This window comes from Oncorhynchus mykiss, chromosome 30, assembly GCF_057628025.1.
Source record: "Oncorhynchus mykiss isolate SJ-2025 chromosome 30, ASM5762802v1, whole genome shotgun sequence".
NCBI classification, from domain to species: Eukaryota; Metazoa; Chordata; class Actinopteri; order Salmoniformes; family Salmonidae; genus Oncorhynchus; species Oncorhynchus mykiss.
The window spans coordinates 22,817,182-22,829,673 of record NC_143051.1 but is presented as its reverse complement, the minus strand read 5'-3'; the positions used below and the strand labels follow the sequence as shown (position 1 = coordinate 22,829,673).

The 12,492-nt window shown below is 41.6% G+C and overlaps 3 long non-coding RNA genes across 7 annotated transcripts; 2 read left to right on the top strand and 1 right to left on the bottom strand.

Annotated features, from left to right (window-relative positions):
* Window positions 1–500: 500 nt before the first annotated feature.
* On the top strand, window positions 501–4,951 carry LOC110488119 (uncharacterized). 5 transcript variants are annotated; one of them, XR_002468351.3, is made up of 5 exons: window positions 501–617; window positions 1,007–1,088; window positions 1,274–1,371; window positions 1,597–1,665; window positions 1,836–4,951. It is a non-coding gene; the product is annotated as an uncharacterized LOC110488119 (long non-coding RNA). The 5 variants fall into 5 exon arrangements; XR_002468349.3 differs by having other exon boundaries at window positions 1,803–4,951; XR_016493562.1 differs by having other exon boundaries at window positions 507–617; window positions 1,981–4,951.
* On the bottom strand, window positions 4,936–6,743 carry LOC110488118 (uncharacterized). Its single transcript, XR_002468348.3, has 2 exons — window positions 6,431–6,743; window positions 4,936–6,247 (listed from the first exon to the last, which is right to left on the bottom strand). It is a non-coding gene; the product is annotated as an uncharacterized LOC110488118 (long non-coding RNA).
* A 247-nt stretch (window positions 6,744–6,990) lies between these two features.
* LOC118946453 (uncharacterized) lies at window positions 6,991–11,994 on the top strand. The gene is made up of 3 exons (XR_005041282.2): window positions 6,991–7,098; window positions 7,474–7,640; window positions 7,819–11,994. It is a non-coding gene; the product is annotated as an uncharacterized LOC118946453 (long non-coding RNA).
* The last annotated feature ends 498 nt before the right edge of the window (window positions 11,995–12,492 follow it).

The window sequence follows — 12,492 nt, the reverse complement described above, 5'->3', positions numbered from 1 at the left end:
TTTATACCCTGTGACGTTTTTGACGTCATATGCGTTTTCGCGCATGCACTTTATGGGTTTTTCATGGTAACAAAATGGAGTTTTGGTGACGAGCTGTTGTAGAACGACCTTCATCAGTGTTTTCTGTATGTGCCTTCAAGGATAGAAAGATGGCGCTGCACGTTTTGTACATTCTCTTTTCAATTTACCTCACATCCCAAGTCTATTGTTGCTTATCTAAACAAATTGTAATGAGTACCAGTGCTAACTCACAAAATATGTTGCTTGTATTGAGTCATAATATCACATTTGGGTATAAATTCGATTGTAATATTTTTACAAAATGGCTGCGATGCACTCGAGCATGCTGCCTGCCACACCCTCGGACACTATCAACACCTTGCCGTTTAATTTCAAATGATTAAATGAATAATTAACTAAAATTCATAAGATAAATGAATTGGAGTCCAAATGGAAAGTCTTTGACCATGCACAAAAATAAATGTGCTACTTGCCCTTTCACCTGTAACCTTTCAACCCTTAGTTGTCAAAGGCAAAATGGCAGCGTCCATACCAAGTATTGAAAGGATTTTATGCCGTGTGTCCGCTTTACTTTACAGAATATTCTGCAGAATCTGGTATTTGACAATTATTGTCTATAGTACATCAGATAAGCAAAAGCTTGGACGTCTGCTGCACACACACATCACGAAACAGTGACCGAGCTAAAGTAACGCGTTAAACACTAGCCAGCTACAGCTAGCGGAAGTTACAGAGTTAGCTAGCTAGCAACATACCTAAATACATACCAGTACCTTACTTTATACATTGTGCATATTTTATCTTCACTGTACATCATCCAATGCAACCCCAGTAATATGTTTCACATAGAACCAGTCTATGAAAATGTATCAGCATCATTGTCTTGTGTACAGTACACTGTATTTGCAAATTTCACACTTGACTGGCAGAGTTAAATTAAGGTTAGGTAAAAAAAAAAAAAAACTGACAGTCACTGTGTTTCCAGGTGTGCAGTCCAGCCTGTCGGTGCACTGCAGCCTGATACCCCCAGTGATGCAGTGGAGGCTCTTGCCACCGACAGAGCAAAGGTATGGAGATTAGAGTTTGAATTTCTTCTCTGTGCACTCTGCTGTATTTTCTAAGGGATGGTTCCTCGGAACCAGATTAAGCCTACTCCTGGTTCCTGCACTAAAAAGCATGCTCAATGGAGTGTAATTTAAATACTGTTAATCCATCCATATCTGTGACCATTGACTACCTCTCCTATCACTAGAGTACATAGAGCGCTATGGACAAGTCCAGTGTGGTCTGACTACAGGAGGAACCACAAAGGAGGGATCCCCCCTTCAGAAGACACACACAACCTACATTGTAAGTGTAACAGAGATGGTTCTGTAATCTTGCCTGAAACCTGGATACTCTCTGAGCTATTGTTTAGGCTTTGGGGAGTGCACAGATGATCAGAGGATGTCTACCATGATGCGGTCTGCTTTGTATTAGGCTATGTAACGCCATATTATTATTATTATTGTTATTATATTCTCAGACAGACGTGACTGCAACCTCTAATCACTATTTCTGTTTTGTTTTGATCAGAGATGAGACAAGATATTTGGGAACCCCCATCCAATTTGCCGAGACCCCAACGTCATCATCCACTATCAGGTTTGGTCTCTCACATTGACTTATGGAATGTACACACACACACACACAATCATTATGAGAGATGGAAAATTAGATGGTATTTCCTTTGATTTTGTGAGGTTGATTTTAACAAGCTATTCAATGTTATGTTTGGTAAGCAATGGACCATTGTCTTTCTGCAAAATGTGAAGCTGCTGCAACAGTTTATCAGTCCATATACCAAGATTGAACTCTTTGGCCTGAATGCCAAGCATCACATCTGGAGGAAACCTGGCACCATCCCTACAGTGAAGCATGGTGGGGGCAGCATCATGTTGTGGGTATGTTTTTCGGCAGCGGGGACAAGGAGACTATTCAGGATCGAGGCAAAGATGAACGGCGCAAAGTACAGAGAGATCCTTAATGAAAACCTGCTCCAGAGCGCTCAGGACCTCAGACTGGGGTGAAGTTTCACCTTCCAACAGGACTACGACCCTAAGCACACAGCCAAGACAACGCAGGAGTGGCTTCTGGACAAGTCTCTGAATGTCCTTGAGTGGCCCAGTCAGAGCCCGGATTTAAACCTGATCGAACATCTCTGGAGAGACCTGAAAATAGCTGTGCAACGACGCTCCCATCCAACCTGACAGAGCTTGAGAGGATCTGCAGAGAAGAATGGGAAAGACTCGCCAAATACAGGTGTGCCAATCTTGTAGCACCGTACCCAAGAAGACTCTAGGCTGTAATCGCAGTCAAAGGTGCTTTAACAAAGTACAGAGTAAAGGGTCTGAATAGTTATGTAAATGTGATATTCTTTTAAATACATTTGCAAAAATTTCCCCAAACATGTTTTTGCTTTGTCGATATTGGGTGTTGATTGTGTGTAGATTGATGAAGAAAAAAAAAAAAAATAGTCCATTTTAGAATAAGGCTGTAACCGAACAAAATTTGGAAAATGTCAAGGGGTCTGAATGCTTTCCGAAGGCAATGTTTGTGTTCAATTTATGTCATGTGAAAACAATTCTATGAATGAATCTGAATCAACCGTGATGATTTCAGCAGGTGTTATCTACATTTTGCGTTGGACTTGTAACCGAAAGGTTGCAAGATCGAAACCCCGAGCTGACAAGGTGAAAATCTGTCGTTCTGCCCCCGCCATTGAAAATAACAATTTGTTCTTTACTGACTTGCCTAGTTAAATAAAGGTAAAAAATATATATATATAAAAGAAAAAAGCTTGCTGGTTTCATCGAAATAAGTTGTCTTTGATTAAATTAATTTACACAGTTGACACAGCCAAGAATCTCACTTTTTGTGAGGTTTGAGCTAACCAAAGTGGCACATTTTATATTGTTATTCTACATTTGTATCCAGGAGTGTCAGAAACAGAAAAAGTAACTCAATCAGGCGATTGCCGTTGCTAGAGACCAGGTTAAGTTCAGCTTCTGTGACGCTGGAGCAGTACAAACATATCTATCCTACCCTGCCTTTCTAAAGTCTTCGAAAGCCAAGTTAACAGATCCCCGACCATTTCCAATCCCACCGTACCTTCTCCGCTATGCAATCTGGTTTCCGAGCTGGTCATGGGTGAACCTCAGCCACACTCAAGGTCCTAAACGATATCATAACCGCCATCGATAAAAGACAATACTGTGCAGCAGTCTTCATTGACCTGGCCAAGGCTTTCGAATCACCGCATTCTTATCGGCAGACTCAACAGCCTTGGTTTCTCAAATGACTGCCTCGCCTGGTTCACCAACTACTTCACAGATAGAGTTCAGTGTGTCAAATCGGAGGGCCTGTTGTCCGAACCTCTTACAGTCTCTATGGGGGTGCCACAGGGTTCAATTCTCAGGCCGACTCTTTTCTCTGTATATATCAATGATGTTGCTCTTGCTTCTGGTGATTCTCTGATCCACCGCTACGCAGACGACACCATTCTGTATACATCTGGTCCTTCTTTGGACACTGTGTTAACAAACCTCCAATCAAGCTTCAATGCCATACAACTCTCCTTCCGTGGCCTCCAACTGCTCTTAAATGCAAGTAAAACTAAATGCATGCTCTTCAGCCGATCGCTGTGGACTTCTCAGGGGGGGACTATTCCAACTCCCATGACGCAGTTGGCTCGACCCCTCCATGACCCCTTAGTATAGGTGGTCTAGAAGACCCACAATACCTATTTGACATAGACTAGGGCATATCAGAGGAATCATGGTGAAATTATTTTTTTATTTCGGCTTTCTGGAAGTAGTAGAGCCCTATGCATAAAAGTACTGCCATTTCCTGGTTGCTAAAATTCTAATAGTTCGTCTAATTTCAGTTTGTGATTAAACAACTGCTGTGAAATATATTTTCCTTAACCAAAAATATTGGATTTTCAGCTGTTTGAAGCTGGTGTACAAAAATGAAAGTAAAAGATACAAAAATGAATCTTAAGCACAGAAATATCGCACGTAGAACAGAACTACCACTTCTTGGACTTGCTTTCAATGAGACAACAGATCTATATAACACTTCTATGTGTATTTGGTCAGGTAGCCCAAAATCACATATTGCAGATTTAAAACAAGAATATTGTGTTTTATTTGTTTGTTTTCATGGCAACATAGGTTTTTTTAATTGCTTTTGGGAGTGTGGGAGGGTAGCAGTTGCAATTTTGATAAAGCATCACTGATTAATTCCAGCCTCTTCTCACAGGCTACAACTTAAAATCCAATTAATGTTCCTCACATGCTTCGCAGACAATAGGTAGACAAACAGTGACATGCTTACTTACGGGCCCCTTCCCAACAATGCAGAAAAATAACAAGGAATAACTGTAACAATAACTTTGCTATATCCACGGGGTACCAGTACCGAGTCAATATGCAGAGGTACAAGGTAATTGAAGATATTTTTTATTTAACCCTTAATTAGACAAGTCAGTTAAGAACAAATGTTTATTAACAATGACAGCCTACCCCGGAAAACCCCTAACCACGCTGGACCAATTGTGCGTTGCCCTATGGGACTCCCAATCACGGCTAGTTGTAATACAGCTTGGAATCGAACCAGGGTCTGTAGTGACACCTCTAGCACTGAAATGCAGTGCCTTAGACCGCTGTGCCACTCGGAGATGTGTGTGTATTTATTTATATATATTGGGAGAGGTAAAGTGACTAGGCAACAGGATGACTGATAAGTGAATTATCAGCTCATGTACAGTACATGCTACTTACCATATGGACCATTGATGAGAAATCTGTCTAATCTGCTCAGTTGTATTCAGAGACAAGTTGTACAACAAAGACATTGTAATAAATAAATAAAGACATTGCAAAATCAATTTATTTAATTTCCTTTTTGTCTGTAGTAAATACTTAATCATACAGGTGTCAACATGTTTATTCCCAGGTAATAAGAGCCTGGTTTCTACATGTGTGGTTCCACTGGTAATGTATTGCCATTTCCTCTATAATAGAAATACTTCAGCATATTGCTTTCTTTCTGTCCCATTGTCACCTGGGTGAGACATGCCCACTTGTCCAGTCAAATTCTGAATTCCAAATCACACCCTATCTTTTCAGATATACAGTTGTGTGGAGGGGGGCAAGGTGGCAAATTGGACTCAAGAAAATGTATACATCTCATAGGCCGAGAGGATACTGCAGTACACCAGGGGTGTATTCTCAATACTCTTAACGTGACTTCCTCGCCACACCTTTCTTCAAATAAACTGATTTGGGAGAGACTTAAGCCATGATGCCTATTCAAATAGGTGAGGTGAGACAAGGAAACAAAGCCACGTTAGACTATCGAGATGCACTGAGCTAATGACATAGCCAGCTTCAGCGGTAGGTTATTTTGCATTACATTTCTATTTCCTCCTGGGTCTGTTGGAACTCTATTCCCTACATAGTGCAGTACATTTGACCAGGGCCCATAGTGCTCTGGTGAGAAATGGTACAGTACAGGGAATATAGTGCCAATAGAGCCCTGGTTCTGCAGTAGGTAGGTCACTCTTTGACCTTGTGGACCAGGGTCTCCCCCAGTGTTTCCAGAACCTGTTTGTAGTCCTCAAAGTCTATCTGGCTTACACCACTCCAGCAGACGCTTGGCATGGTGATCTTAGGCTTGTGTGAGGCTGGTTGGCCATGGAAACCCATTTCATTAAGCTCCCAACAAACATTCGTGGTGATGTTGCTTTCAGAGGCAGTTTGGAACTCTGTAGTGTGTTGCAACAGAGGACAGACATTATCTTCACGCTACAGCACTTGCCGGTCCCGTTCTGTGAGCTTGTGTGGCTTACCACTTCGAGGCTCAGCAGTTGTTGCTCCCAGACGTTTCCACTCCACAATAACAGCACTCACAGTTGACCTGGGCAGTTCTAGCTGTGCAGAAATTTGACTTACTGACTTGTTGGAAAGGTGGCATCCTATGACGGTGCCACGTTGAAAGTCACTGAGTTCTTCAGTACAGGCCATTCTACTGACAATGTTTGGGCGGGGTTGTGGCAGCTAAAATAAAGCTATTCCGACGAACAAACTGGAGGCAAAACTAGTAATGAAATGTCAATTAATTGAAGAAAACGTTTTTTATTAGGTATTCAAATTCCTCGACGGCCACTCTTCAGACAAAATACCTGAAAAAAAAGAGCACACAGTGAAAAACACATTTAAGATATTCACTTATTTTCTTCGTGTGTTCATACACGCCTGAATCTTAAATATAGCTTTCTGATTATGGTTAAATTAAATAATTGCGCAGTCGTTTTTGTTATAATTTTTTTTTTTTAAATTGCAGTATTTCTTTCGACGTTACTCACCTCAGAACAAATCCAGGAATGAACTGGAAGGGGAGGGCCTTGGTATTTATACCCTGTGACGTTTTTGACGTCATACGCGTCTTCCAGCATGCATTTTCTGGGTTTTTCATGGTAACAACATTGAGTTTTTGGTGGACGCGCTGTTGTAGAACACCTTCATTAACTAAAGAGTGTTCTATCTGTGTCTTCATTGTCCATTAGGACAGAAAGATTACGCTGCACGTTTTGTAAATTCTCTTTTCAATTTACCTCACATCCCAAGTCTATTGTTGCATATCTAAACAAAGTTGAATGAGTATCAGTGCTAACTCACAAAATATGGTGCTTGCATTGAGTTATAATATCACATTTGGGAATAATTATAATTATAATATTTCTACAAAATGGCTGCGATGCAAATCAGGTAGACTGCCACACCAGCGGACACAATCAAAACCTTGCGTTTAATTAAAAATAATACAATTAATAAATAAATAAAATTCATAAAATAAATTAATTGAAGTCCAAAAGGAGAGTCTTTGGCCATGCACAACAATAAATAATGCGCTACTTGTTCTTTCACCTGTAACCTTTCAACCCTCAGTTGTGAAAGGCAAAATGGCAGCGTCCATACCAGGCATTTGAAAGATTTTATGCCGTGTCTATCCTTTACTTTTAGGCAGAATAAGGTATTTGACAATTATTTTCTATAGTGCGTCAGATAAGCGAAAGCTAGGACTTCCGCTGCACACATACGTTACAGATTATCAGATCACGAAACAGTGACCGAGCTAACGTTACGGTCGGTTAATGAACACAGTGAAGTTACAGCTTTAGCTAGCAACATAGTGAACTACATACCAGTACCTGACTTTGTGTACTGCGTATGCATATTGCATCTTCACTGTACATCATCCAATGCAACCCCCTTAATATGTTTCACATAGAACCATAGTCTATGCAAATGTATCAGCTTCGTTGTCTTGTGTACTGAACAGTACACTGTATTTGCAAGTTTTGCACTTGATGACTTGACTGACAGTCACTATTTGTTTGGTTTCTAGTTTCCAAAGAGGTTACCTGTCAGGCGTTGGACCCAGGCTGTTTCCATGTGTGAAGTCCAGCCTCTCTCTGTGCACTGCAGCCTAACCTGAAATCTCCAGTGATGCTGCTGTGGCAGTGGAGACTAACTGTTACAAGGACAGACCATGGGGCAACCTGGAGAGCGAAGGTATGGAGATTAGAGATTGTATGTATTTTCTATGTACTCTGCTGTTTTCTAAGGGATGGTTCCTCGGACCCAGACTAAGCCTGTTCCTGCACTAGAAAGCATGCTCAGTGGAGTGTAATTAATTACTGTTAATCCATCCATATGTGATCATTGACTGTCTGTCTACCTCTATCTCTAGAGTACATAGAGCACTAACTACAGGAGGAACCAGAAAGGAGGGATTCCCCCTCAGAAGACACGCAATACCTGCATTGTAGGTGTAACAGCAGTGGTTCTGTAACCTTGCCTGAGACCTGGAGACTTGTGGCAGCTCTCCAAGCTATTGTCTAGGCTTTTTTGGAGAGTGCACAGATATTCAGAGGATGTCTACCATGATGCTGTCTGCTCTGTGTTAGGCTATGTAACTCCATATTATTATTATTATATTCTCCACCAGACAGTCACACGAGTTCGTACTGTTAGGTGACCTAAACTGGGATATGCTTAACACTCCGGCCGTCCTACAATCTAAGCTTGATGCCCTCAATCTCACACAAATGATCAAGGAACCTATCAGGTACAACCCCAAATCTGTAAACATGGGCACCCTCATAGATATCATCCTGACCAACCTGCCCTCTAAATACACCTCTGCTGTCTTCAACCAGGATCTCAGCGATCACTGCCTCATTGCCTGCGTCCGTAATGGGTCCTTGGTCAAATGACCACCCCTCTTCACTGTCAAACGCTCCGTAAAACACTTCAGCGAGCAGGCCTTTCTAATCGACCTGGCCTGGGTATCCTGGAAGGACATTGACCTCATCCCGTCAGTAGAGGATGACTGGTTATTCTTTAAAAGTGCTTCCCTCACCATCTTAAATAATCATGCCCCGTTCAAAAAATGTAGAACTAAGAACAGGTATTGCCCTTGGTTCACTCCAGACCTGACTGCCTTCAACCAGCATAAAAACATCCTGTGGCGTACTGCATTAGCATCGAATAGCCCCCGCGATATGCAACTTTTTAGGGAAGTTAAGAACCAATATACACAGTCAGTTAGGAAAGCAAAGGCTAGCTTTTTCAAACAGAAATTTGCATCCTGTAGCACAAAATCTAAAACATTTTGGGACACTGTAAACCTCCTCCCAGCTGCCCACTGCACTGAGGCTAGGAAAGACTGTCACCTCCGATAAATCCACGATAATCAAGAATTTCAATAAGCATTTTTCTACGGCTGGCCATGCTTTCCACCTGGCTGCCCCCCCGCTTCTCCTTCACCCAAAATCCAGATGTTCTGAAAGAACTGCAAAATCTGGACCCCAACAAATCAGCTCAGCTAGACAATCTTGACCCTCTCTTCCTCAAGGTCCTAAACGATATCATAACCACCATCAATAAAAGACAGTACTGTGCAGCCGTCTTCATCGACCTGGCCAAGGCTTTCGACTCTGTCAATCACCACAGCCTTGGTTTCTCTAATGACTGCCTCGCCTGGTTCACCAACTACTTGATAGAGTTCAGTGTGTCAAATCGGAGGGCCTGTTGTCTGAACCTCTGGCAGTCTCTATGGGGTGCCACAGGGTTCAATTCTCGGGCCAACTCTTTTCTCTGTATATATCAATGATGTTGCTCTTGCTTCTGGGGATTCTCTGATCCACCTCTACGCGACGACGCCATTCGGTATACTTCTGGCCCTTCTTTGGACACTGTGTTAACAAACCTCCAGACGAGCTTCAATGCCATACAACACTCCTTCCGTGGTCTCCAACTGCTCTTAAATGCTAGTAAAACTAAATGCATGCTTTTCAACCGATCGCTGCCCACACCCTCCCGCCCGACTAGCATCACTACTCTGGATGGTTCTGACTTAGATATGTGGACAACTACAAATACCTAGGTGTCTGGTTAGACGGTAAACTCTCCTTCCAGACATTAAGCATCTCCAATCCAAAATGAAATCTTGAATCGGCTTCCTATTTCGCAAACAAAGCCTCCTTCACTCATGCTGCTAAACATACCCTCGTAAAATTGACTATCCTACCTAGAGGTAGACCGATTATGATTTTAACGCCGATACAGATTATTGGAGGACCAAAAAAAGCAGATACTGAATAATCATTTTTTTTTTTTTTTTGTAATAGTGACAATTACAACAATACTGAATGAACACTTATTTTAACTTAATATAATACATCAATAAAAATCAATTTAGCCTCAAATAAATAATGAAACATGTTCAATTTGGTTTAAATAATGCAAAAACAAAGTGTTGGAGATGTAAAAGTGCAATATGTGCAATGTAAAAAAAGCTAACGTTTGAGTTCCTAGCTCAGAACATATGAAAGTTGGTGGTTCCTTTTAACATGAGACTTCAATATTCCAAGGTAAGAGGTTTTAGGTTGTAGTATTTATAGTAGTAATAGTATTTATAGGACTATTTCTCTCTATACCATTTGTATTTCATATACCTTTGACTATTGGATGTTCTTATAGGCACTATAATATTGCCAGTGTAACAGTATAGCTTCCGTCCCTCTCCTCGCCCCTACTTGGGCTCGAACCAGGAACACATCGACAACAGCCACACTCGAAGCAGCGTTACCGATCGCTCCACAAAAGCCGCTGCCCTTGCAGGGCAAGGGGAATAACTACTCCAAGTCTCAGAGCGAGTGATGTTTGAAACGCTATTAGCGCACACCCAGCTAACTAGGTAGCCATTTCACATCAGTTACACCAGCCATTAGGCTGATTGGCTTGAAGTCATAAACAGCGCTGTGCTTGCGAAGAGCTGCTGGCAAAACGCACGAAAGTGCTGTTTGAATGAATGCTTACGAGCCTGCTGCTGCCTACCATCGCTCAGGCAGACTGCGCTATCAAATCATAGACTTAATTATAACATAACACACAGAAATACGAGCCTTTGGTCATTAATATGGTCGAATCCAGAAACTATCATTTCGAAAACAAAACGTTTATTATTTTAGGGAAATACGGAACCGTTCGGTATTTTATCTAACGGGTGGCATCCCTAAGTCTAAATATTCTTGTTACATTGCACAACCTTCAATGTTATGTCATCATTACGTCAAATTCTGGCAAATTAGTTCACAATGAGCCAGGCTGCCCAAACTGTTGCATATACCCTGACTGCGTGCAATGAACACAAGAGAAATTACACATTTCACCTGGTTAATATTGCCTGCTAACCTGGATTTCTTGCAGGTTTAAAAATATATACTTCTGTGTATTGATTTTAAGAAAGGCATTGGTGTTTATGGTTAGGTACAGTCGTCCAACGATTGTGATTTTTTTCGCAAATGCGCTTTTGTTAAATCATCCCCCAGCGTTGCATCGATTATATGCAACACAGGACACGCTAGATAAACAAGTAATATCATCAACCATGTGTAGTTATAACTAGTGATTATGATTGATTTTTACAAGATAAGTTTAATGCTAGCTAGCAACTTACCTTGGCTTCTACTGCATTCGCGTAACAGGCAGTCTCCTCGTGGAGTGCAATGAGGCAGGTGGTTATAGCGTTGGACTAGTTAATTGAAAGGTTGCAAGATTGGATCTCCCGAGCTGACAATGTGAAAATCTGTCGTTCTGCCCCTGAACAAGGCAACAATCTAATTTGCTCTCACAGTGCCATCTGTTTTGCCCCCAAAGCCCCATATACTACCCACCACTGTGACCTGTATGCTCTCGTTGGCTGGCCCTAGCTTCATATTCACCAAACCCACTGGCTCCAGGTCATCTATAGTCTTTGCTAGGTAAAGCCCTGCCTTATCTCAGCTCACTGGTCACCATAGCAACACCCACACGCCCTCCAGCAGGTATATTTCACTGGTCACCCCCAAAGCCATCTCCTCCTTTGGCCGCCAGCAGTTCTCTGCTGCCAATGACTGGAACGAATTGCAAAAATCACTGAAGCTGGAGTCTTATATCTCTCTCACTAACTTTAAGCATCAGCTGTCAGAGCAGCTTACCGATCACTGCACCTGTACACAGCCCATCTGTAAATAGCCCACCCAACTACCGCATCCCCATATTATTTATTTTTGCTCTTTTGCACCCCAGTATCTCTACTTGCACATCACCTGTACTTCTATCACTCCAGTGTTAATGCTAAATTGTAATTATTTCTCCACTATAGCCTATTTATTGCCCTACCTCCTTAATCTTACATTTGCACACACTGTATGTAGATTTTTCTATTGTTATCGACTGTTTGTTTGTTTATCCCATGTGTAACTCTGTGTTGTTTGTGTTGCACTGCTTTGCTTTGTCTTGGCCAGGTCGCAGTTGTAAATGAGAACTTGTTCTCAATTGGCCTACCAGGTTAAATAAAGGTGGGAAAAGAAAGACAAAACCCTCATCACTATTTCTGTTTTGTTTTCTTCAGAGGAGACACGATATGTGGGAACCCTTGTCCAATTTGTTGAGACACCATCATCCACTATCAGGTTTGGTCTCTCACATTTAGTCATGGCATATATACAGTGCCTTGCGAAGGTATTCGGCCCCCTTGAACTTTGCGATCTTTTGCCACATTTCAGGCTTCAAACATAAAGATATAAAACTGTATTTTTTTGTGAAGAATCAACAACAAGTGGGACACAATCATGAAGTGGAATGACATTTATTGGATATTTCAAACTTTTTGAACAAATCAATTATTCAGCCCCTTTACTTTCAGTGCAGCAAACTCTCTCCAAAACTTCAGTGAGGATCTCTGAATGATCCAATGTTGACCTAAATGACTAATGATGATAAATACAATCCACCTGTGTGTAATCAAGTCTCCGTATAAATGCACCTGCACTGTGATAGTCTCAGAGGTCCGTTAAAAGCGCAGAGAGCATCATGA